Source organism: Pleurodeles waltl, chromosome 8 (assembly GCF_031143425.1).
Source record: "Pleurodeles waltl isolate 20211129_DDA chromosome 8, aPleWal1.hap1.20221129, whole genome shotgun sequence".
Lineage (NCBI taxonomy): Eukaryota > Metazoa > Chordata > Amphibia > Caudata > Salamandridae > Pleurodeles > Pleurodeles waltl.
In genome coordinates, this window is record NC_090447.1 from 1,244,106,146 (window position 1) to 1,244,132,532 (window position 26,387).

At 44.7% G+C, this 26,387-nt stretch overlaps 1 protein-coding gene across 5 annotated transcripts in view; it reads left to right on the top strand.

Moving 5' to 3' along the window:
• Positions 1 to 26,387, top strand: part of LOC138250553 (probable tRNA methyltransferase 9B) — a 194,870-nt gene that overhangs the window by 67,206 nt on the left and 101,277 nt on the right. For all 5 annotated transcript variants that reach the window (XM_069205547.1, XM_069205542.1, XM_069205543.1 and 2 more), the window contains exon 2: positions 5,104 to 5,234. The gene's annotated coding sequence lies outside the window, so the exon portion shown is untranslated. The remainder of the gene's footprint in view (positions 1 to 5,103; positions 5,235 to 26,387) is intronic.

The following is a 26,387-nucleotide window of genomic DNA, read 5'->3' on the forward strand; positions in this document are numbered from 1 at the left end:
CACAAAGTACCTTCCTGAAAGCCGATCTTGTACTCAAGCATCGATTTGAAAGCGACCAAACAAAAACAAAAAAGAATAGTGGTTTTATGATCACCGGTGTACAAATGGATACTTCCTTAAGGCAAACATCTGAAAAGGTTAATTGTACGTCTGTGGAGTGGTGTGTGTTCACATAGCACTAAATACTCCGCACTCTGAGGAAAACAAGATCTTGCAATTCACTGCATCTGGTTGTCAAAATGTGTTGCACCAAACTTTTTTTAATCATGGGAAATTCACCCGTGTAAGGTGACATTAGCAGACATCTGTTATCAGTGTGCGAAAGTGCTTCATTAGTTGGGGTGGATTAGTGTTCACCCCAAGTAATAGTCAGTCTTGTTTGATCCAATCAAAGGTTTAAGTAATTTAAACCTGAGCTGAAACCCCGGTAGCTGTGGCACAGAAGGCACAGACTTAACTTAGAGAAAATCTGCAAAGCATTTAGAAGTGCCAAAACGGTTACAAACATGAAAACAAAATGCAACAAAACACCCACTCTAATTTATAAAAACAAAGGTTAAAATGTAATTAAAATGACATCGAAACAACATCAAAATCCAATATGGAGAGTATGAGATATGAATTTATTAAAGATATGGCAATCTGTTCAATGCTCAAAGGGCTCTAGTTGCGATTTGAGGCCGGCCACGGTGAGGTCCTGGTCTTGTACAAGTACATAGTCTTATACGTGTGGTACAACCGTAAAATTCAGTTCAACGTTGTGAAACTGTCAGTTGGGTACTTTTTGCAGTCAGGGCCCTTGAAGCTTTGGAACAAAAGGTTTTGAGAAAAGTTCCAAAATTTCTGTTGGTGCCCAGTCAACCACAAGAATACACTTCCAAAACCTCAGAGGGACCACTTGGAGACTCTCAGGGTGTAAGATAGAGGGCAACAGAAAAGTCCAGTCCAGGTCCAATTGCCACTGGTCTGCTTGGATTCTGCACAGGAATGTCGTCTTCTGCCTTTTTATGTTCCTGGAGCGACCTAGTGGATCACCCTTATGATTGTTGGAAATCTTTGTCCTAGGATTTAAAGTGGTAGGGTGTCTAACCTCCTCCGGTCTTTCTCATATGTCACAGATGCCAAGTACAGCAGGTGCAGTCTGCCTGGTATATTTTCATATGTTCTGCAGTGTTCTAAGAAAGAGTAGGTGAGGTTCCAGCTTTGTAGGGTTCACCAGCCTCTGGGTGAGGTAGACCCAAAGACACCCCTAGACCCCCTCTGACCAACAGAATAATTGTTCAGTGGCCCTGACCTACTTACGGTTTTAGTAGTTCCTGTTTGCTTTACTCCAAACAGGCCCAAAATGCAATCTGTCCTGGCAAATCCAAGATGACAAAAGTCTTCAGTCACAATAATCTTGGGCTCTGAAGACCATGATATGAGTGGGGAGTGTCCTAAGGTACTCTTAGTGTCCTCCCACATATAACACTATAGCCCAATTTGAAGCAGCCACCGTACCCACAACAGACCCACAGACTGACATCTGGTAGGACAAAAAGCAGGGTCCTTCAGTAACCAGACAAATGATACACAAGACTTGTCCTGGTATTGTTGCAAAACATTTACATGTCGTACAGACAGATCTGTCATGCAGGGTTGGACACTGTGTTGTCAGCAGAATGACCACACCCTGCATAGTCTATTTAGCTCAGGGAAGTAATCTCTGCCCATTCAACCTAGCCTTTTTCATGCTCCTTGGAGAAATGTAAAACCCCTTTCCCTGCAAATTAGCTTCCAGGCACGTCAAACGGGGAGAAAGGTAATTTTATCAAAGTTACTTTTTCTTAACGATTAAATATGTGAATTTGCCATTACATTTTTAATAAATATTTAAAATTGTGATTTAATTATTTTTCAAGCAAGTCCCATGCCCTACATACAGTATTAGCATTTTAGTCTGCGCTCTGGTTTTCTACATAAGATAGCTAGGCCTAACACAGTGAAAATAGCTTTTAGGGCCTTGTCACAGTAGGAGCATAATAAAATGTATCTTCATGTCTTACTTTTAAATACCTGCACCCTACCTTGTGGGCTACAAGACCTACGTAGGGGCGACTTACAAATATTTAAAAGAGATTTCTACCAGTCAAAAATTTTTTATTTCAGGTCCGACTGCAGGTTTTACAATGCTGCAGTTTGGGTACAATGGTGGACTTGAAGCCATGTTTTCCTTTGCCACACAAGTGGATGGCACAACATGTACTGTAGTCCACAAGTCACATTTACCTTTTCACGAGATGAGTGTATTTCTGCACCATATATACTATGGGCTAATAGGGGAGTTAAATAAGTCAGTCAAGGATTATGCACTTTCTACATGTTTAATGGTCAGATCACATACACCGGGAACTGGACAGAAGTCCCCCAGTGTGCAGAGTCTAAAAACCTGCAATAGAATTCAGCAATAATGGGGGTAACCCACAAGAAGGGGCATTTTCTAATGCTTGGCATAAGAGCTTAGTGTTCTTGTGATGAAAGCATTGGATGTGTTGGTGGGCATAACTCTTAAACCTTTCTCCAGTACTTTTAATTCCATCTGTGATAGGCCAGAGCTGGAGAGGTTAATTGCTCGAAGTGTGCCAATCCCGGGTGTATTATTGCCATTATATTCTTCTCCCCATTTATCTTTTGTCTTTTTCATTTTTGGCTCTCTGGAACTGCTTGTTGGCAGAGTTCTATGCAGTCTATTCCCTGACATATATATGGCCTTTTCTGGTTAGAAATTAATCTGGAAATGTTATTGCCTAATTTCGAGGACCAGTGCAAGAGGTCTCGGAGTGTTGCAGAATGCCTGCAGCCATCTGGGGCACTGATTGTTTGTTTGATTGTAAGCGAGTATCATCTAATGGATGAAAAAAATGTTATTGTTTACCATTGCCATAATTCGTCTTTCATGTTGTGTGCTTTACGCATTTTGTGGCAGTACTTCACGACTACAAACATCTACTTTTAGATGCACTAGCCTAATGTTCCTTAAGGGGGAAAATGGGAGACGCAGTTGAATTGTCTTTCTTTCACTGTGCATATATAATCCAACTTTCCAAACTCTTATGAAGCAACTGGATATAGTATACACCTTTTTAAAATTCAATGGAATTTACCTTCTTTCACTCTGCATATGTAATCCAATTTTCCAAACCCTTATGATGCAACTGGATACAGTAGACACCTTTAAAATTCATTAACAGAAATTTACACCCATGGATTTCTTTAGGGAATATGCATAATTTATTTGGGAAGCCCACACAGAAAGGTGTGAATTGTCCAATGTTGAGTGTTTGCGTCTTATGTAGGGTAGATTTGGTTTATCACATTCTGAGACATTGCATACATTTAACCTTTTGTACACTGTTTTTTTTGTTGCAAACTCAGCCTTTCCAGAGAGCCTTGCTGTGATTTGTAGTGAGGGAAAACCGCCTCATGTTAAATGAATATTTGACTGCAAGTGAAATTGAAGTGTTTGTAAAATGGTTGTTTGATAATTAAATAAATTGTGTACTGCTAAATTGCCTGAAATCTGAGACGCGCATTAGGGAGAAGAAGGTGTTTTATGCACCTTTATGGTTAAATTAAAATGCCCTTCTCCAAATATGCTAGTTTAATACCTCCAACACCTTTTCCCTAAATGTTCAACCCCTAAGCAACAGTCACTGACCATATTTCTTACCAAGCATATACATTGATCATGCCTAGATAGATCTCGCAATCTAATCAGCAAACTTCATCTTCCCTTCTACCTTCACAAGGTAAGTTGTTGAAATGCAAGATAACTGCAGTGGATTGTAGTAAAAACTAAGAATGTAGGAATGGTTGCTGTACAAGAAGGCAGGTCTAAAATCATTTTCAAATTCACATGATAGTGTGCAAAAGAATTGACAGTAGACCCTATATCATGGCTTTTACATATGCGGAATGCCAACATGTCAACCCCTGTCTTTTAAAGGATCCAGAGCTGCAATGATACTGTAAATTTGCATAATGCAAATGGACATTGGTTGGTGAATCGAACAGTCTCCCGGGCAGCTGTCTGTGCCCATACCATCCCAATGCCAGTGTGTGATATTCTGTAAGTGGAAGATGTCCCTCATGGACAGTTTACATTTGGAAATGGATATCATCCACTCTGAGTTGTCAGTATCCAATTAATAGTTTGCAATCGCTGTCACAATTCATTCATTCATTTCCTTGCAATTGGCATGGAAGTTGGAATAACTTTTTCATACAAATTCCAAAGAACTGTAAGGTTTACATTTGAAAGTCTTAAGAGTGTATCACTTGTAATTTACCATTAGTAATTTGCAAGTTCAGTTTTGCGGTCACAGTACCTTAAAGTTTGTGCATTGTATTCTTTGTAACATCAAAATCAATAGATCTGGCCGTAGCCTGTGGGTTAATGCTTTATTTCTTTGTTCCACCAAATCAAACCTGGGGATGGTTATCAATTATAATCTTTCCATTAAGCTGAGAATTATGAGTATCCTGCAATCATGAATGTATAATTAAATTTTTCCATGTGTTCCGATTTGTGACATATTAATGGCAGAAAGTAAATTGACTACAATTCAATCTGGATTGGAAAGCTGCTTTTCAGACCTCCCAGACCACAGCTAATTAAACTTCATGAAATCACGAAGCAGTTGTTAGCTTCTTGGATGGAAACTGAGTAGTCTTATCCTATTTCCTTTAACAATATGAGCTCCCAGTTAACTATGAGATCACAATTAAGATTCTTACTATGATGCAGCATTCAACAAACGAGGCTGTGAGCACCTTTAATTCATCATAGTGTGACCTCCATAAAGGATCTGCTTTTGGTGACTTTATGGCATCGGTAAGAGGTGGATCCTACTGTGTCTGGGATTGAGGCCTAACATCTACTTCAGATTGCTAGGTACTACCAATATAATCCGTCAAACATCCTGAAGTCTTCAACCTCTTGTTTCAGAGAACTGTTTTCCACGTCCTTCACTTCTTTTTAGCTAGAAATCCTGTGTTCAAGGTAGTTTACTGTTCTCTTATTGGATGCCGTAATTGACTTATCACTTTGCCTTTCTTCTTCAGAACTGCTGATACGTATACCGTTTGAAGCAACTGTGGCTGCTGTGATTGGTCTAAATGGAAGGAAACCAACTTAAAAGGGTGAACCTTGAGGATCCATGGCAGTGTAGGTGTTGGTGTCCTAACATGCGGAGGTAAGCATCCTTACAGGTTACTTTTAGTCAATATTTTATATATAATTTAAAAGATCCATATCAATTCCAGTAAGCCATACAAACCTTAAGATTAAAACCATCAAGTATGTTAAATTAGACAGAAAAGCTGCAAAAAAAGAATCTAACAGCATCACCTATTTTATTGATTTTCCAAAAACAGCACATAGGAAAGAAGCATTGACTTAAAATATGCAACAAAGGGTTGGGGGGGTGGGAGTGGAGAGGGGATATTTGCAGGCAAATGTAACCAGTCCATCCAAGGAAATGCATCAAGACCAATAGCAATAGTGTAACCCGCATGGGGAGGTATAGTGAGCAAGACAGGTGATCATCTGGGACTGCCAGGGAAGCGGGAAGCATGATGCCTCATTGTGTGGACATGGGCAAGCAAGAACGGGAGTGGTAGTATGGTGTGGAGATACAGTTGGTGGTCCAGGTGGGATGGGGTCTAGTGAGAGGCTAAGATGGGGGTATGGTTGTATCATTTCTCCATTGGCCAAAGAAGATGACCAAGAGTAGTGGACGATTGGGAAATCCATCTGTGTCTTGAGGGAAGGGAGGGTGGAGAATTACCCTATCAGAGTGGAACAGCCTCATCTGTCAGGAAGGTTCCCCACACTCCATTAAACATGCCCACTTTGTTTCATTTGTATCTGATGTATTCATGTCTAGTCCCTCTGTGTTGCTCAATCAACCATTCGTTACATGGAGGGCGTGGTGATCTGTCTTCACTGTATGTGAATACATTGTTTGCCATGGCAAGAGAGGTTGCCAACCCTCTGTGTTCATGAATTGTCAAGTCTGTCAGGTTAGAGACATCATGTAGTAGCGCTAGGTGTGTGATAGGGTGGCGTGAATTAGACCATGGAGGCGGAGATGGAATCATACCACGGCTCAGTTAGTAGCGAGTTTCAGGCAGGACCATATGATATGAAATAGGCTGTGACTATCCATGTTACAATTCTAACATCTGTCGTGGGGTATCAAGAGGGTCCTCTTGAGTTGTCAAGGTGACCAGTCATGGAGAACTTTGAAGGAGGGAAACTTTAGCCTGGAGTCCCTAGGAATCAGGGTGAGACCTTGACTTGTCTCTGTTCCTGTCCTTGGTTAATGCTTCCATGACCTAGTGCAGACCAGCTCGGTCCAGCTCTCTCCTTGGTATGCCTCCCACCCGCATATGTCTGGGCTGGTGTCTAAGGGGCTTCCAAGGAAGAAGAGGGTTCTCTAGGGTTAGAGATTTTGGTGTTACACCAATGGATGCATCTGTTGCACTGTCTCCCAGGAAATCCATGAACAGGTCAAGGTTCCCTGGTTCAGTGAACTTCTATTTCTTCCCATCGACAGCCAGTACCATCCTTTCAGGTTCCAGTAGGCCGTATTTGATATCCTTGCACTTCAGGAGGCTGTGAAGGGCCAGGAACTGCCTGCCCTTGATGTTGGTGACTGCAGAAAAGTCAGCAGAGCAAAATATGTGTTTTTTATTGATCTGTGCAGGTTCACAATTTTCTGGCCACAGATAAAATGGCTCCAGTGTATTGATTGGAGAGCACATGGGCAATAATTGGTTGCAAGGAATTAAATTTAAGAGGCTTTCTGGGGCCTGACTTTGTGGGCGCTCTGGAATTCCAAGCATTTGCGTAGCTGGATATGACAGAGCTTTAGGAGCAGGATGGTCATATAGCCCAACAAGTTGTTGTTTTTTTCTGCTCTTTCTGGGACCTTGTAGATTCGGAAGTTGCTTTTGTACCCGGCCAGCCAGTTCTCACGTTCTATGCAGAAATTCTGTATCTCGTCCACCATCCGGTACATAGGCATATTGACTTGCCACCTCATCCAGCCTGTGATCCATCTTGTCCAAGCGGGCAGAGGACATCTCTTGCAGCATGGATTTAACCTCTGGCGCAAGGTCAGTAATTGCGTCCACTAAGATGAGGGTGTAGCCAATGAGTCTGGCGTTCATGGTGGTGTCAGTGAGGGCAGAGGGGGCGGGCCATGAGGCAAGTTGAGAACATCTGACAGCCTCAGGGAAAAGGATCTGGTGCGCCAAGTGTTTCAGGGATGACGTGGTGTTATCGTTCAAGTGCCAGGAAAGGCTAGCAACACTGCAGCCTTGAGGTCCCCAGTGGGCGACATCGGTGCGCCTGGTAGAAGAGTTAAATAGAGTAGTCACCAGGTGCCAGGAGGAGTCCCGCTCCAGAACACAAGTCCAGCAAGTAAATCGTTGTGCGCAGCAGCAAGGACTCCAAATTAAGACTTACTCCTGCTGGTTGATGAGAAGATGGTGCTTGACTCGGGCATCAAATGTGAGAGACTATGCCTGCCAGGACTGCCCAGTGTGAGCCTTGATGCCTGTATAGAATTTTCTATGATGTAAAAAAGGTGGTGGGGGGGTCTTTCTGCATTTCTAGCCCATACCCAGCATCGGTGCTACATTTAATGTCTGTGAAGTCCAGAAAAAATATTTATTTTCAAGTGGACAATACGGTCAATCTGGTGTGCAGTACCACGGTCGGTATTCTCTGCAAGTCACTTCTTCCCATAATCAGTGGCAGGAAGCCATTGGGGCTGCACAGGGCCCCACTCTGTATGGTGGCTGAGAGGTAATGGCCAATGGGGCCCCCCTTCCAAAGAGGAGTGAGAGGCGTGGAAAACAGAGCAAGCTCCATAGACCATGCCTGCACTGGCGGGGTTAGGGATTGAAGGGACGGGTGGAGGCAGTCCTACTGGTGCCCCCTCGTCAGGCCCCAGCCATCTCTCTGCTACACGAGGTGCAGGCCCAGCTAGGCTGCCCTATGTGTGTCTGCATACACCCCCCTTACCGCATCTGTGGTGTCCATCTTCCTGAGCAGGAGGTAGCTGTTTTCCTGGTGGGCAACTCTGGGTGCCAAAGTCCATAGTACAGGTCCCTCCTGGTGAAGGACACACACGTTATCGTGTATCAAAAGCCTGAACAATAATTAATCACTACCAGTAGCCTCACATGATCTAAAATCATATTCTTCATAAAATAAAATTTATACACCCCTGATCCATAAGTGCATTCATATGTTGAATGAGCATTTCCAACCAAAAACATATTCACCTAAAATCAAAATGTACAAAATCAACCGGTCCAGTCTATCATGAAAAGACCATATCAAATACTTTACAGTAACAAACACTAGCGCCAAGACTTGTATCATACACCCAAAGCGGTGAAGCTTAATAAACTATGCATGTGTAATTAACCATATCAGAACAACCAATGTGCTTATTACTGTCCCCACACAACATGCAAAATATGCATCATCCAACCTTACCCATATTATCTTCTAGTTGTACAAGTCACAAAAAATAGCCACAAAACATTCCATTGTTCAGTGTTTCTTCTTTGCTATCCAGCTACAGGAAGATCATTGCTGATTCTTTGTTCCATATGATAGAGTTCTGTAGTGGTGGCCCAATGGGTACTTTGTGAATAGAATATGTTCTACATAATAATGCAAAGTGAATTCGCGATTCTGATCGGTAGTTACAGGACGCGTGGGGTGGATGTAGATGTGTGTTGTCTTCTGGTCGTACGTTTTTTCTGCAACAGGGTGTTGCTTCAAGCCATGACATTAAGCTGTTTTTTTTTCCGATCGTCTGATAGACAGAGATGTTTCCTGCATTAGTGGACTGGAAGCTGTAGAATCTGGGCCAAATAATGCTCCTCTCATATAGTAGGCTAATTTACGTTAAAATCACTCTCCGTCATGAAGGCAATGCCTCAACAAGCTTTTAACCTGATTTTTACTAAAATTGTTTAGATTGGCTGGTCCAGCAAGTCCATTTTAACTGTAGGAAAACGTCATGCATTTGGGGTATAATTTTGAGTTTTAAAATTGGTTTCCATGCAATGTCTACGCAGTAAGTATCTGCCATAAATATGCACTTAATTGAATGGTGGGGGGGGTGGGCAAGTGCAACTCTTTATTCAATCTGGCCATATCCTTAATCCCTTTCAAGGGCAGCCACTATTGGCAGCCACTATTTTTCCAAATGCTAAATTCAAGACCGCCAGTTACTGAAAAATTGACCGCTTCTACCCAGATTTGAGCACCATAGCACAGTATGCTTATGATTTTGGCTTAGACCACCATCTCCAAGGATTTTGGATCCACTTTACTTTGACTTTCAAATTGTGCTAGATTTGTGGACATTACTCCTGCCTTGGTTCAGCTGCTTTCCAGGTGAGCGTTTAAAGATAACTGATTGGTCAGTGTTGCTCTAAATGTATTTATATGCATTTGTTTGTTCAACTGTTGATTACTTGTCACTAGTATTTGCAGCGCCCTCTTCAGTTTTGGATCCCTCACTATCAGTTCAGATTTCAAGTGATTTATTTTGAGAACTTTGTGTTTGCAGTGTTTTCCCGTGGTGGCCAATTATTTTCCTTGCCTGAACATGCACTATTCTAATCTGTAAATTCCAGTTCCCATAAAGCAGCTATCCTAATCTGTAAATTAAAAATCTTGTAAAGCTGCCATTTGGCAAGTAAAAAATAAACATTTTTCAAATTGGTTTTATCCCTTGATGATCGCACCTCCTCTGCTACACCTGTGGTGGATTCGCAGATGCACTTTGAAGATCTCAACTGCTTTAATCAGAACATGGTATCAGTATGATTGGTCATGAAGGAGTACTCATCTATGGAGGAGATCTGTGTCCTTGCTCTTTGACCAATAAGTGATGCATTTATAAATGACTGTTTAGCACCCCTGTGGACCCTGCTCCTGCTTCTACCATTTGTTATGGTGCTTTCAGCTCTTTCCTTCTCCAGGTTATGCCCCATCAGTATGGAAGATGTTTATATATCTTGTTTTTTAGAAGAGTTCTTTCTGCACTCTAACATACCAATGTGCGCCCAATTACACCTTTTCCAGTCCTGGCTAATCTTGTCGAAAACAATGGGATTTTCTCATTCAGCCTCTGTTTTTCTCATCCGCAGTAAGTGTTTATACCTCTGCTTTGGACAGAGTGTTTATTTTTTTTGTTATTTATTTTTTATTTTTCATTCTTGGATGACACTAACATTTTTGCAATGACAGGCTGCTCTTGCTAAACCTTTCTGCAGCATTAACTGTTTCCGGCAAATGTGTCCCTTCTTTCCTAACACATTTCTCTGGGTTTAATGTGTCCCTTCTTTGAGAAGTTGAGACTACCGTGTGTGGTGTTCTTTTGGGATCTAACTGCTGCTTACCTTTTTCAATATGTACCTGGTTTCCTCTACTTTCCATCGTTGAGAGCTTTTGGCAGAAAGTCAGTGCTTTGCTGATGCACTCAGCACCATGGCAGGATACACAGTCCACAGGGTTGTCTGACCTTGCAATCCTATTCACTTTGGATTAATACTGGGTGAGGGATCGTTTTACTACACCCTAAAGGAGTCACAACTGAAGTTATTGTTTTTGGTTGGAAAGGTAAATCTTTATTGCAAAAAAATGTATTTTTTTCAAGTATTTTTATTGGCATTTTAAGTATTTTGTCATTGGGTACATACCTCTTTGTTACATCTGTATCATTCTGAGCATAAATAAGTCTGTTTTGACATCTTTACACTTTACACTTACCTGAAACTCTGCTCTTTGCAAAGATATAAATGACTCCTATGAATACTCCTGGCTATTATGTTCTACAGTAATATGAGAGACCTCCACTAGGGGTCCTAAATACTTGGTGTCATGCCCTTGGGTGGGGGCCGTCTGCTATCCAGAGCACAACCATGCCATTTCTAAACATACATGAAAACAATGTCTAAAAATACTAAGGTGCAACTCTTTAAACTGAATAACCACATCCTCGTATTTTGTGATCTCTGGCGTCTCTGTGTTTATACATTATCAAGAACTTTTCAACTGACCTCGCTGATCTGTCAGACATAAGTTCTATCATGCAAGCACAAGTGTCTTCCGGGGTGTTGTCCCAGCCATAAGGATAGAGTTCTACCCAGTTCCCCCTTCAACTCTGGTGTCTGTATGGGCATCGCCAGGGAGATGAATAGACTCCCATTCATCCGTTATTTCATCCAAGAGGTGTGCTATAGGCTGGCGTCGGAGCCCCTGGGATTCTTCTCTTCCTAAAGTCCTCTCCTCCACCTGTGCCCAACATGTGATTTCTTGTACCCATATAGTTAGCCCGGGTCCCTCGGGTTTTCCAGGACATCGCTATCCTACGCCGTGCTAATACTAAAGCCAAATCTATAAGAGCCACGGGCAGGGACCTATCTAATATGACGTTAAGGCCTTCAATTACTGCAGCCTAGCAGACTCCCAGGGTAGGGCATCCCCAAACCATGTGCCCAAAATCCTCATCTTGGGCTTGGTATCCAAGGCAGGCCTGGGGTTCTCCTCTGTATATAGACTGAAGTCTGTGGGGGGTAAGATACGTCCTATGTATGAGATTGACCTGAATCAGTTTAAAGGATATGTTCCGAGAGACACTGGATGCATATGCAATTACCCGTTCCCATTCAATCTCCGTCAGATCCCTGCTCATGTCTGCCTCCCAACGAGCCTTCAGGGAATGTAGTGGCTTACCCGTCATTCCATTCAATGCCTTGTATAACCAGGTCACTAAGTGGGATCCTCCACCCATCCGGAGCATTGTCTGGAGCACAGCATGGGTGGGAGGTTCCTCCGTTCCCTCTCCCCATAGGTCTCGCACAGCTCTAGCCATTGCTTTGTACCTCAGAAACTGACCCCGTGGTAGATCAGCCTGGTCTGAGAGCTCTGTAAAAGACGACCACTCACCCTGGGCATAACAGTCACCTACGGAAGTCAACCCTACCTCCATCCAGGGAAGCATTTGTCTCTGTATAAAGCAGTGAGGGGGTTCACCAAGTGGAAGTCCCACCAATGGTATATCAGGGGCGTAGGGGGTCAGGATCCTAATGCGCCTAAGTGCTCTACAGCAGGCCATGTAGGCCTCAACCATGAGAACCCCATCCTGTGAAGACCGGAGTCTTGGTTGAAACAATCCAGCCACTAACTAGTCTGTGTGCTGTCTGGCACCGTCCCAGTCCAGTTCTGTCAACCCATGATTATTCAGCCACAGCTCCAGCCATTGCAGCTATGCCGCTATATAATAACATTTGAAGTCTGCGACTCCCAGCCCCCCCTCCACCCCCCCTCACCGCCTCCAGTCATAAGCGGAGAGTGGCCAGTGCAACCCTGTGGCGCCCATCGTTCCATATTAATTCTCTGAGAAGGGCATCTAGGGATTTTAACTAGTGTACTGACATAGGTTAACGAAGAAATATAGAAGTCTCTGGAGCATAATCATCTTATACAGTGAGATTTGCGCCATGAAGAGCAAGTTAAGGGAGTGCCAAAAACCTACACCAGTCCAAAGGGATCTGAGTTTTGCCCAGGTTGCCCTCCCTAAGATTGAGTACGTCGTGGTAAATTTGAATCCCAAGATATCAAAACGTTCTGTGACCCCACTTAACATCTACCGGACAGGTGGGGGGGCGGGATACCACCTGCAGCTACTGAGAACATGCACGTCTTCCTCCTGTTAAGATGTAACCCTGCGTATTTACCGAAATCTTCCAGCACATTAAGCACCCAGGGCAGGTCCCTTTCCCCATTCCGTAAATGGATCAACAGGTCATCAGCGTATAACAATATATTTTCCACTCCTCCCCCAGATAGCCCCCTGCCATTCCCCTACTTCTTGAACCACTCTGCTAGTGGCTCCATTGCCATGGCAAAGAGCAATGGAGCCATGCTTCTCCTAATCCCATCCGCTGCATCGTAACTTCTAAGTAGTCCCATCTCACCTTGTCGAAAGCCTTCTTGAGGTCTACCGACACTACAATGGCGTTTTAATCCGTCTGGTGGGGATAGCCATACAACACAGTGTACAGTCTGCGGAGATTTTGTGAGATGTTCCGGGTAGATATGAACCCACATTAGTCATCCTGGATCAGCTTCCACATATATGGCAAGAGCCTATTAGCCAAGACCTTAAAATCTGTATTGAGCATGGAGAGGGGCTGGAAGTCTTTATACCTCTGCATACCAATCAGTAGTCTAAGGGAGAGGGACCACCAGAGCCACCCTAACAGTCACAGGGAGAAGGCCCCGCTCATTTGCCTCTTCATACAGCACCACCAATCTTGGAGTCAAAATGCCAACCGTCAATTTATAAAATTCTGGTGGAAGGCCGTCCATCCTGGGGGGGGTCTTACAAGTTGACAAGGCTTTAATTGCCAGTTTCACTTCTCCCACTGTCACTTCTGCGCCCAGCAGGGCACAGGCCTCTTCTGTGAGCACCCCAGTTACATCCCAGCCAACAATTCGCCCAGCATATCCGGTAAAGGCATCTCTTTGGGGGGTGGGGGGGAGTGCATACAGTGGCAGGTAATTATCACAAAATGCTGCATTTATACTTGGGGGTGCATGTATCAGTGAGCTGTCGGGCAGCGTGATCCCAGTAATTGGGGTTCCTGCTGAGTGAGGGCGAACTAACCAGGCCAGTAATCGTTCAGTCCTACCTTCCTCCTTGTGCACCCTGCGCATATACCCTGCATGGTCATGACAACTAAGTTTTTCAAGGGCTACAGCGTATTCCTCACGGATGCCCAATAAACGGTGTAGGGCCTCCGGGTCATGACCCTGCTCATTGTCCAAAGCATGCAGTCGATCTTAGAGGCTTTGGAGGTCTCTCTTCAGTGCTTGCTTAATACCGGTCGTCTGACCCATACAGTGGCCCGTACCACCACCTTCAGGGCTTCACATTCCACCCCCCTTTGTGATGTTGATCCCACGTTACAGGAACAATACTCTGCCACTGTTGTGGATAACGTGTCTCGGAAACCGGCATCTTCCAGCGCCACAGGTTGGAGGCGCCATGTCGGGATAGGGGGTCGGGGCTCCGCCATGTGCATATGTATCAGAAGTGGGCTGTGGTCCGAGAATGTACGGCCTAGGTACTCTGAGTGTCTTATCTGCCCACAGATTGACCCATTGCATACAAATCTGTCTATTCTAGTGCGAACCTGGTGGATATGGGAGTAATAGGAATAATCCAGATGCAGTGGGTGATGCGCACGCCACACATCCTCCATGGCCCAGCTAGTCAGCCATGCAGCCTACCCTGTAGATATTCTAATGGAGAGAGCTCCTTGCATTGGCTGAGAGGAACGATTGAGATCTGTATCTAGGACCCCATTAAAGTCACCCCCATTGAGGAACAACCCCCGGGAAGTCAGCCATGTGTGCAGACCTGGTCTTGGTTAGGGGCATACACAGACTCCAATATGATAGGTTTACCATGTAGGCGACCTTCTACAAAGACAAACCACCTATCATCGTCCACTATCACCCTCGTTGCTTCCAAGGGCACCCCGCCCTTACCCATATCAATGTATTTCAGGCATATGCAGAGTAGGCCGTCCCAAACAATTGCTCTCTCCAACGCCGGCGGAGACGCTCAACCTCTATCTGCATGAGATGTGTCTCTTGCAGCTTTGCAATATGTACTCTGCAGCGTTTTAAATCTGACAAGATGTTATGCCTGTTAGACATGAATCCAAGCCCCCGGACATTCCAGGTGATCACATTAAGGGCAGACAACTGTACAGGCATTGTATAACATTACTTGTTTGTCGCTGGCAGCCAAAACCCCCAGCAGTTCTACCACCTCCGCCACACTCTGAAGATCAACATGCACATTCCCACCAGGATCCCTGAGGACATAACAAATAAACGAAATCCCAACTTCCTTCCCAAGGACAGTCCAGCAACGGCCAGGCACCCAAACAGTACACAATAGCCATAATAGGTGACATACGATACCGTCTCAACGAAGGTGAAGAGGCAGGAATAGGGGGGAGGGCAAGGCAGTAGTTGAGACATCGTCTCTAAGTCCGGCCCAGCCTTTCAGGGCAAAGAACATCATGTAGAATCGGTGGCAGCTCTAAACGATTCAGCGCAGTCCATTTAAATTATGTATTCAGACGATTGTGGCGTCACATGGCAGAGATCTTCTGGTGTGCTTGTCTGAGAGTCAGAGTCCGACAGGTGGGTTTCTGTAGCATGATCCTGGTCTTTTCTTTCCCCACCCCGTCTGAAAGTTCAGTCTCAGTTAACGAGGCAGCAGCTCAAATCGCCAGCTTCTTCCCCTCCTCTGACTGGATTGGCGAGGGTTTGGTGAACCGTGGTTGGTGGGCCTGACTCCAGGGTCTTCTCCTTCTCTTACGGCGGTTGTAGTCTTCTTTTTTTGGGACCCAAGTGTGCCCAATCTGTAGTTTCCAGCCATGTCCATGCTTCCTCGAGGTCTTGGCAGAAATGCGCAGTTCCGTCCACCATTACTTTCAGCCGGGGCGGAAAGAGTAGGGCATAGGATATCCCTTCCTCCCTGAGTACCCTCTTCATTGCCGAAAAGGTGGCCATCGTAAAGTCCGGGAACACTCATCTGCCCTCCTTCCAGGGTCCAGCCGTGCGGGCCCTTTGCAGCAGCAGATCTCGATCACGGTAATGAAGTTTGGACACAACGGGCCTGGGCGGCCTACCAGGCAGTGGTCTTTGCGCCGGGATGCAGTACGCCCTGTCAAGGGCAAAAAAGTGTGTGAGGTTATACTCGTCCATAAGAGAACGCAGCCAAGGCTCCAGGAATTCCACCATGTTCTCCCCTCCACTCCTTCCAGCAATCTGACAGTACGGACGTTGTTGCTGCGACTGTGCCCCTCCGCATCTTCTACCCTACGTTACAGGTGGTCCACTCTGTCCGTCAAGTGAGATACTTTAAGTTTCAACACCTGATGGGATGTTTGGAGGCCCGTGACCGTAGATTCCACATCACGCACTTTATATTACAGTTTCTGATGGTCCGCACGCAGCAAACCCAGTTCAGCAGCAACGTTGCCTATGTCTCGTTGCAGGGTAAGTTTAGAGTCTTCAATGGCCCCCAATATTTTATTTAATGTCGCGCATCCCTTCTGGCACGAGAGGGGTAGCCGCCCCCAGGGCCTGGTCATCGTGCAAGTCCAGAGAGGCTTGTCCCATATGGCCCTGTGATTTGGGCTTTGATTTTCCCATGGCAAACAATAGTGGGGTTCACAGGGTTCATGTGTTGTTCCTCTCCCGTGGGCCCTCTACATCATGTGCCACCACAGGCGCGTCTCAAGTCTCTTCCAGCCGCCCCACCCAAAGCATCCCAGCGCCACAGCCCCATCACTGTCCCAAGTAGCCAAGCAGATTCCACCTCTGGTCTCGTACCCGGCTGGCCCCACCAAATTTCCTCTTTCGTATTAGGGGGCGGATGGGCTGGCCCATTCTGCCGTTCTGCTCGTTGCCCCTCCACCAGCTCAGCCAGTCTAGGCTCGGCACTGTCCTCACCCTGGTAGGTCACACAGCCTAGCCGCTTAGCCCCTGTAGCATTCCTCTTGATGGGGCCTCCAGGGCTCCCCTGCACGTTGGTCCACCCTCACTTTTGCTGACTCTCATAGCCAAGCTTCCCGCCTGGACCAGTGAGCCCAGCTCCGTCTCTGCTCCAGGAATGCCCGCAGGTCCTCCGGTCCTCCGATGGCCTCACACCAGTGGCCCGTCTCCCTCCTCTGGGCCTCTTCCGCGCCGGTGCCAGTGCGTGTCTCTTGCCCCAGGGTCCCCCTCTCCTGCACTGCAGGTCCCACGCCGTGTACCGGTCTCCCGATGGGGAAGACCGCACCACGTTGGGTCAGAGGGATGTCCCTGGGGCCTCACCGTTGTTCTCCTGTGCTTCCGGCTCCTTGGCGCTTGTGGCCCTGCAGACCCAGAACTCCGGCATATACTCCTGCATTGCGGCGCCTTCCCTGCCTCAGGCGACGACGCTATATGGGCGTCTGAGTTGCGCTTCAAGAAGCGCTTGGCCATATAACGCCTAACATCAGCCGCTGCCACTGAATTTAGGATTAGTGAAACGGTGCGGAGTGGTGAAATTACATGTCCGCCATATTGGATCCGGCGCCCAGGCCCCCAAATATGTGAATAATTCTTGATGCCAGTTTCACTGTTCAGGTACACGTTAGCACTGTTGTTGAACCTGGCCCTTTTTGCAGGGTCATCCCCAAACTTTTTGTCTCCTTCCTCCTATTTTTCATGACCTGTTTTTGTTGGCTTTTGAACTCTGAGCATTTTACCACTGTTAACCAGTTCTAGAGTACATATGCTCTTTGTGTGAATTTATTAGTAATACCTTATCCATGTGTGTATTTACTCTTTTTATGTTTACATAACATTTATTTAATCCACATTGACGCTTTTTTAGATTTTTGGAAATGGCCCTTTTTTGCAGGGTTATCCCCAAACTTTTGGTCGTCTTCCTCCTATTTTTTCAGGTCTCTTTTTGCTAGTTTGTCTCTGTGCACTTTACCACTGCTAATCAGTGCTAAAGTGCAAGTCCTCTCCATATACATTGTACTGTTAATTGGTTTATCCATGATTTGCATATTTGATTTACTAGTAAGTCCCTAGTAAAGTGCACTAGAGGTGCCCAGGGCCTGTAAATCAAATGCTACTAGTGGGCCTGCAGCACTGATTGTGACACCCACATAAGTAGCACTGTAATCATGTCTCAGACCTGCCACTGCAGTGTCTGTGTGTGCCGTTTTAAACTGTAAATTCGACTTGGCAAGTGTCCCCACTTGCCAGGCCTAACCCTTCCCTTTTCCTACACGTAAGACACCCCTAAGGTAGGCCCTAGGTAGCCCCATGGTCAGGGTGCAGTGTATGGTTAAGGTAGGACATATACTATTGTGTTTTATATGTCCTGACAGTTAAATACTGCCAAATTCGGTTTTCACTGTTGCAAGGCCTATCTCTCTCATAGGTTAACCTGGGGGCTGCCTTTAAACATGATGAAAGCATAGCTTCCCTTTGGGAGCAGATAGACATGTGGAGTTTGGGACCTGTAAAACTTTTCTTGCTTGAACCATTTTCGTGACTCTGCCTGTTTGTGGATTCCCTGTCTGGGTTAGTTTGACAGTTGGGCTGTTTGCACCTCTCTCCAGACAGTGACCCAAAGGGGGGCTGGGGTATAGCATGCATATTCCAATGAGCCATCTGTGCTAGGAGGGAGAGGGAGGAGTGGTCACTCGCACCTGAAAGGGCTGTGCTTGCCCTCACACAATGCAGACTCCACCCCCCTGGTGTGTGTCTGAGGCCTTGCCTGGGCAAGGCAGGATTTCAGTCAAGTGAGACTTTCTTTGAACTAGGCCTACTTCAAAGGCCAAACTGGGTATTGAAGGGGACCCAAAACCACAGACCTCAGACACTTCTTGGGGTAGACACTTTACCTGACAGACACTTCTGGACAAGAAACCTGCTGGTGAAGAATCCCTGAACCAGACCTTCCAAGAGGAACTGCCTGGCTTCCCAAAGGAATCACTGGGACTGCTTTTCTGACCAGGACTGCTGCCTTGCTGTTGCCCTGCTGCCTTGCTGCTCCCTGGCTTTGCTGAGAAGTGCTCTCTAAGGGCTTGAATAGAGCTTGCCTCCTGTTCCCTGAAGTCTCGGGACCAAAATGTCTTCTCTCCTGCAACTAGACTCCTTGTATGGCGAAAATTCTACGCACAGCCAGCTCCGTGGTGAGAAATTCACTGCACACCGAACCAGAAGGACGCATCGTGACTTGGCAAGGAGAAGATGGACGCGGCACCTGCGGTGCGACCTGAACTTCGACGCATGGCCCACCGGATCGACGCACAGCCGACCCAGGACGACACAGCCCGACTTCCAGAGAGGAATTGACGCCACGCCTGCTCTGCAGGAGTAATTTCCACGCAACGCCCACTGGATCGATGCAGCGCTTGTGACTTTGCTCCACAAGCCCAGGATTCCACGCACAGACCCCGGGGGCGTCAGAAAACCCTGCAACCCGAAGAGGGACCAAGTCTTTGCGCCGGAAATCGATGCAAAGCCTTACCGTGTGGGGAAAAATAACGACTCAAGTCGGTGTGCGAAGGGGTGAAACCGACGCACACCTCCCCGTTTTCAATGCATCGCCTCCTCTGCGGTCCCTTGCAGAGATTTTGCACGTGAACCCAGTACTTAGGGCTTGCAAGAGACCTTTATTGTTTTTAAGAGACATTTGCTTGCTTTTAAAAGACTTAAGACACTTTATATCACTTTTACAGTGATATCTCAACATCTGCTTATTGCATTTTAATCGTTTTGACCTGCATCTTATCAGATAAATATTATATATTTTTCTAAACAATGTGTGGTGTATTTTTGTGGTGCTACATGGTGTTATTTTATGATTTATTGCACAAATACTTTACCCATTGCCTTCTGAGTTCAGCCTGACTGCTCCGTGCCAAGCTAACAGAGGGTGGGCACAGGATAATTTGGATTGTGTGTGACTTACCCTGACTAGAGTGAGGGTCCTTGCTTGGACAGAGGGTACCCTGACTGCCAACCAAAGACCCATTTCTAACAACTGTTAAAAGCAGCTTCTTTTCATTCACGCTCTGAGGGAAAAAAAGCTTCTCTGTTTGCTGTCAACATCACAAACTGTTTGTTAGAGGGTTTCAGAAAATGCTTCCCTGGACTACATCAATAAGATTATGTTCACCTTTCAAAAACAATATTGCACCATCTGTAAGTGGTCCAAAATGTGGCTTCAGGAAAGGATATCATGGGGCTGTTGTCAAGAAATCTCTCTGTTGACTCTGGGTAATTGAGTGAGTGACAAGGCTACATTTAAGTTGAATTCTTTGGTCTACAGGTTTTTATTTTGGCCACCATTGGGTTATCTATCTTCTAGGATAGGTTATTGATGATAACCTACATAAGCCGTTAGAGGTTTTGAGGAGCATTTTATACTTTCACGTACTTTCATTCCTCCAGTAGAAAGCACAGTGTTTCAGTCCAGGTGGCATTCATGTGAAATGGTCTTCTAACCCACAGACAGAAAAGTTCTGATTGGTTAAGTTTTATATGCCTGCTTAGATATTCAAGAGTGCAGGTTTAGATCACCAACACTTAAAGATGTGTATGATATACGTGTACCAAGACAGTCAGTAGTACAACCTACCACCAGCCACCTGCTAAGCGGGATTTTGGAGTCAACCACTTTTTTTTTTATTTTAACTCTGTGCCAACCATGGGCAACATAAGCTGTAGAGGGACATTGCCCTTGCCCCCAAATCCTTTCATCAGGGATAATGTGATATGAGCAAAATAAAGTATTTTCTGTCCCAGAACCTCTAAATGTGTCTTTCTGAAGAGCAGACATAAGCAGAAGAGCCAGACTTATACAGCGCAGAGAGTCAGCTGTTTACAAAGAGAGGCTGACCAAAAGCACTGAAAGGTGTTTGGTTCTCCCTTTTCTAGGTGGACAAGCGGAAGGAGTAAATCTGAAAGATACTTTTGAGTGCCTTAAACGAAGCACACCATGCAAATTAATGATGCGTTCCAAGTGTTAAAACTTTTTTACCTAATTACTGCTCAAAGATAAAATTTAAGCATCTCATGAGAATTTTGTACTCGTAAATAAAAGTTTATTTTAGAAATCATCTGAATTTAGGTTTAAGTATTTTGTAGAGGGCCATTTGTGATCAAAATTCCGGATGTGCATCCAGTGGACTAGGCTGACATGCACTGAAAGGAGGACTTACTGAGAAACTCGCACATGGTGTTGCTAGCGCGCCTGGTCCTTGGTAAGTAAACTTACAAGGGGACGCGTATAGGTTGATTAACCTTTTGAATTGCATGGAGTATCCTAGTCATGCAGTGAATACTGAATCAGTAGCTAACATCAATAATGAAGAACCATTACATGGATAAACAGCTCAAAACCATCTACTCATGAATAACCACACCTCGGAGTTAAACAATTACAATTCTAATTGATCCGTTAGTTCAATCTTTATTCAATCTGCTTGATTATTAATTCGTTAATGAAAAACATCATAATTTTAAGAAAACCATATGTGTAAATGCATCTACATAATCCAAAATTACCAGCATTAATAGCAGAGTTTAGCAAATAGCTTGTCAATCAAGTCTCACTGTCAACGTCTCCCTTAACAGCCTATCTAACCAAGATTAGCATCCGCATGTGGGGCTTCATGCAAAAACATTTGAGAGAAAACATTAATTTGGAAAAAATCTATCTAAGTGAGAATTCTATAATCAGCACAGTTGGTACTTAGAAGAAAAGGCACAAATTGTCAGTCACATATTTGTAGCTACCTATCCAGGATGGATCAGCAACAAGTCTTCATCTTCAGGTCATCAATTAGTCAGCCACACATCAGGCTCACAGAACATGAGCCCACTGACAGAACTCCAGACAGCGTCTCCTGACGTCATCAATTCTCCCCTCGCATCTTTAGTTTTAACCCCTTGTCATGACTTTTTATTAGGGTCTCCCAATCCGTCCCCTAATTCCTAAATGGTCAGTCAGTCAGCAGATATGAGTTTAACCTATAGTATTTGTTTACTAAATCTGCCAATTTTAATATCAGTCCGTTCACAAGATGTGGATTGGTCTGCTATACGATGTCCTCATCACCCGGCTCTTCAGGTATCGAAATTGTTGCATGTTTCTCTTCAGTCAGTGCCTTCATTGTTCAAGTCCTGGGAAAGTACATTTAGCCTACTCTACACATAATTGTATCAAATTGTCTTCATCATCTCCTGTCCGCCGATACTTTGCAGAAAATTCTAGCTAAGCAACTTTTACATCGGGTGAGTCAAGGTCAGACCATAGCAGCTTCTTTCAAACGCCGTTATTGTTTACTGCTCTCTGTGTGCGAGGCCTAGGGAGACTAGGCCTTAAGTTCGGCTAAGTTAACACTACAAATTAAAGTTAAACATAGGTTATACATTTCAATATGACATATTACTACATTTTTCTCATATTTTTCATTATTTCATACAGTTTTAATTATTAGTTCAACATCGTTAACATGGCGGACATACCCTGAGGGCACATTTTAAAACGTGCACATTATTTTCTCTACGATTAATTTCTCTACAAATTTTTAATTATTAAGCACAAACCTTATTAATACATTTTCTTAATTAACATATCTGCTTCAACAGTGTCTGATGAGGAAGATAATTGGTGTTTTAAAAAAAGTCTTGGAGTAGGAGTTGGTGCTTTCGATTGTTAGTCAAGTATGTGTAGTGGTCAGAATGATGCAGCGGGACTCTCTTGGCCAGTTTGTGTGGTGACAAATTTGGGAAATAGCTTCTAGATTTAGGTTTCAGACAAATTTGATAAACTACTTCACAACATTTGATAAGCTGAGCAGATGCTTATGGGGAAGAACCTTTTTGATGAAGAAATTCCTCTTGATTAAAACAGGGTTCTGAAGCAGAGACCTATGTGATCAGATCGATCTTGTATGCCCACCCAATCTTCTTTGAGGGTGCTTGAGAGTTTCAAGCATGTTGTTGATGCAGTGAGTATTCGCCTAAGAGATTAATTTAGAGTATGGGGGCGGCCTACCATCCATCAGGTGCCAGATTTAATTACCTTTGCCTCTCCTCTATGGTGGCAGCTCTGAAGGCACTGAAGGTTTACAGAGCGATAGCCATGTGTATTGTTGGATTTAGAAATATAGAATATATTCTTCCAGAGATCCATTGCCCCTTGGTCGAGTTATGTTTCCTGACCTAGTTGAAAGAAACTCTCTTGGGGGGTGGTGAATGTCCAGTGATTCTGAGAGAAGGTTGTGCAATGCAGACAACTTTTGTTCCAGGAGTTTGTTCACCAGTGATTTTGTTTAGTTAATTAAATTGTGTGGTCATTTTTATTAATATTATTATTTTTTTGTTTTTCAATAAGGGAACTCGTGATTATATAAAGTCATTATCTCTCATTTATTTTTTAAACAGGTCGCTCTGTGTATTTAAAGAGTAATAGATTGAATAGATGTTTGTGAAATATATAGGCGCATTTACAATGCCAACATGTCTGACTTATGAAACAAAGTGCCTTTTGCCATTGATCGGTAGACTTTCCTGTGTTCAGGTTTTATTTGTTGTGAATTCTGACAGGGTTTTTTTAAGTTCTTTCCAATGTTTTCAAAAATTGTGAAAATCATTCATTATCAATGTGTATACTTTTTTGCTCCCTACATAATCACAAAGATGGTGTTTTTCAGTGCTTATTTAGGTCCATTTCTTTCCAGTCTTCATTCCTGTTAACATTTATTCCTACGTTCATGCCTGCTCTTAAATCTTTTCTTTGTACCCTTTCATTGAAGGTGCTTCTTCAAGTAACATTCCGTTATTTCCCTTAGCTTCCTGCCTATCTAATTTCTCAGGGCTCAAATCACTCTTACCAGCAGTCCAGTCCCACCCCATATCAAAGATGTGCAGGAATGTTTGCATACCGTTAAGTTTTGATTGTAGCAGTTAAGAGGTTGATGGTGGGTTTTCAATACACCTTCCTGCTGCTCTGTTATTCAGGCAAACTGCAAAGATGTGCTGAATGGAGATGTTCTACCTAAGGCGTACTGTACCGTGGTTTGCTTCCTGCTCTATTATTGCAAGCCAGTGTCATTATGTTCTGTTCTTGGCTTTGAAATACCAAGAAAGAAATGGGCTAATAAATTAACTTTTACTGTCTCATCTGTGCCTGTTCCTGCTTTGCCTGGTCATAGGGTAGAAGCTTGCTACAAAACTATTATATGCATACTGTTAGCTGCAGGGACTTTGCTGCCACTGACCTGTGCTGCTCCACGTAGTAGTTAAAGTAGTAAATAAGCTTCATTACTTGCAGACGGCCTTGGCCATGTGGGGTATGGCACACCACAGGTGAAATGAGCAGCAGGCAAGTAACCTGTTAGCACTGCGTGGAGAGCGTGTTGTAACTGGTTAGGAAACCTTAAAATAAAAGAGCAGCAAAGAAGTAAAAGAGAAAATTCAAAGCTAAAGGCCTGACCAACCAGCTCTGACACTGCAACACAGGTGGATGTTCACTTGATCAGAAAATGCTGTAATTCAAGGTTCAAGAGAGTCGATGACTGATATAGACTGAACAGTTAACTTGTGCAGTCCGCTGTCATGGATGGATGTATAGTGTACATGGCATTCAGTCTGACCAGTAGCATAAGAGAGCTGACCTAAGGTTACAGGGACGTTATAGTTAGGTTCTGAATTTACTCGTACAAAACCATAGAAATTCAGCAGTTATAGTTAGAGTTCTTTTAAGTAATTATAACTCCCGCCCTTGTCATGCACAGTTTTCTTATCAATAATTTTATTGGAAATGTCTCCGTGATAATATCAAAGATGCTGTACAAGATCTCATCAATGATGTATGTGGAGTAATTAGCTGTGCATGGTGAAGGCGTGGGTTATAGTTACGTTAGGGCGTGAGTAATAGTTACTTTAAAAAAAAAATCTAACTATAACTGCTGTATTTCTATGGTTTTGTATCCGTAAACTGAGAACCTAACTATAATGCCCCTGTAATCTGTGTTTTTTCAGAGAATTTCTATGGCTTTTAGCGTAAAGCAATTTTAATTACTATGTTATTCCAACCCCTGCCTGCAGCCAAGCCCCCATAACCACCCAACCCCGGGCCACGCACGTCCTTTGGCCGTGGGCAGCGCAGCTTGGCCACACAGCCTGTCTCTGTAAGTGAGTGGGTGCGTGAGTGAGTGGGTCTGAAAGTGGGTGTGTGTCTGAGTGGGTGCATGAGTCTGAGTGCATGCATGAGTGAATGAATTGGTGTATGAATGAGTTTGTGTTTTTTTCTTTACATTTTTTCCATATTTGCAAATAATTGAAAATTCACGAATATCTCACATGGTGGTGCAAAATTATTTTAAACCCATAATTTGCCCCTAAAACACACCTATATCACACTACTGTATCACACTCCTGGGGTCGGGGTACCTTCATCCTGACCCTTTTATTCCAATTCAATTTGGATTTTCATCCCCCAGGGACCGTGTCCCGTGAAATATAATGGCGGGCGCAACTGTTTAGTCGGGTTGCGGTCAGCCAATTGTAATGCTTCTTTTTGCACGCGTATTCATGAAAAATTCATGAACTGTTCACAAAATGTTCGCAAGAGTTACACCAAATCTGGCAGAAAGGTAGGTCTTAGTCCAGAAAGCAACCTTTTTGTTGGTGTAAATCCGTTCAATAGTTTTTGACTAATTAAATAAAAAACAAACTAACATAAGGATGCAAAGGCTCCGCGAACCAACCTGATCTTGTTTTAAGATCCGATTGGCTGCCAACACTTCAACAAGGAAGTGTTGGCTGCCATCTTGGGACTCTGCTTCAGCTGAGTCTCAATAAAAAACAATAAAAAAAATAATAAAATAAAAAAAGTGGCCAAGGTAGAGCCCTCAGAGTAGAAAAGCATTTAAAAAAAAAAATGCAGAATAAAAAAAAAAAAAATGCATGCCAGGTCACGAGGGCATTGAAATTTTGAATGCGGGGCTGCCTGGCCTCCCCCAAAGCCCCAGGGACTGGCACCTCCCCCGAGGGCTAACCTTTCATCAAATGCGGGGGATTGGCCTGGGGATGAGGCCTGCACGGGCCACCTCTTCCACCCCCCCCCCCCCCCCCCAAAAAAAAAGAAGTTGTTTATACCGGGGCATGGGGTCTCCGGGGCCAAGAGCGGCCAAGGAGGGGGGGGGGGGTCACATGGCCCCCCTCCCCAGGAAAAAAAAATATTAATGCAGGGCCCAAGGGGATGGGGTCCCTGGGGCCAAAATTCACCATGGGAGGGGGCCCCTTCCCTCCCACCCCCCCCCCCCACCCCCACCCAAAAAAATTATTTTTAGAAATGCCTGGCCCTGGGGGATGGGGTCTCCAGGGCCAAGATCGCCACAGGTGGGGGGGCCAGCGGCTCCCCACACCCCAAAAAAATACATACATTAACGCCAGACCCTGGGGAATGGGGACCCCTGAACCGAAATCAGCCAGGGGAGGGGAATCCACGAGTAACTGCAGCCAACTCTCACTGTGCATGGCCAGCAGCCATGACCAGCGTGGGGTTGGGTGGTTAGAGAGGTTGGTCGCAGCGACTGGCTGCAGGCCAGGCCCTTTGGCCAACCACCTCCTGCACACTGCCTTCGGGTTGGGTCATTAGAGGGGTTGACCGCAGGGACTGGCCACAGGCCGTGCGTGGCGCAAGGTTGGATGGTTATAG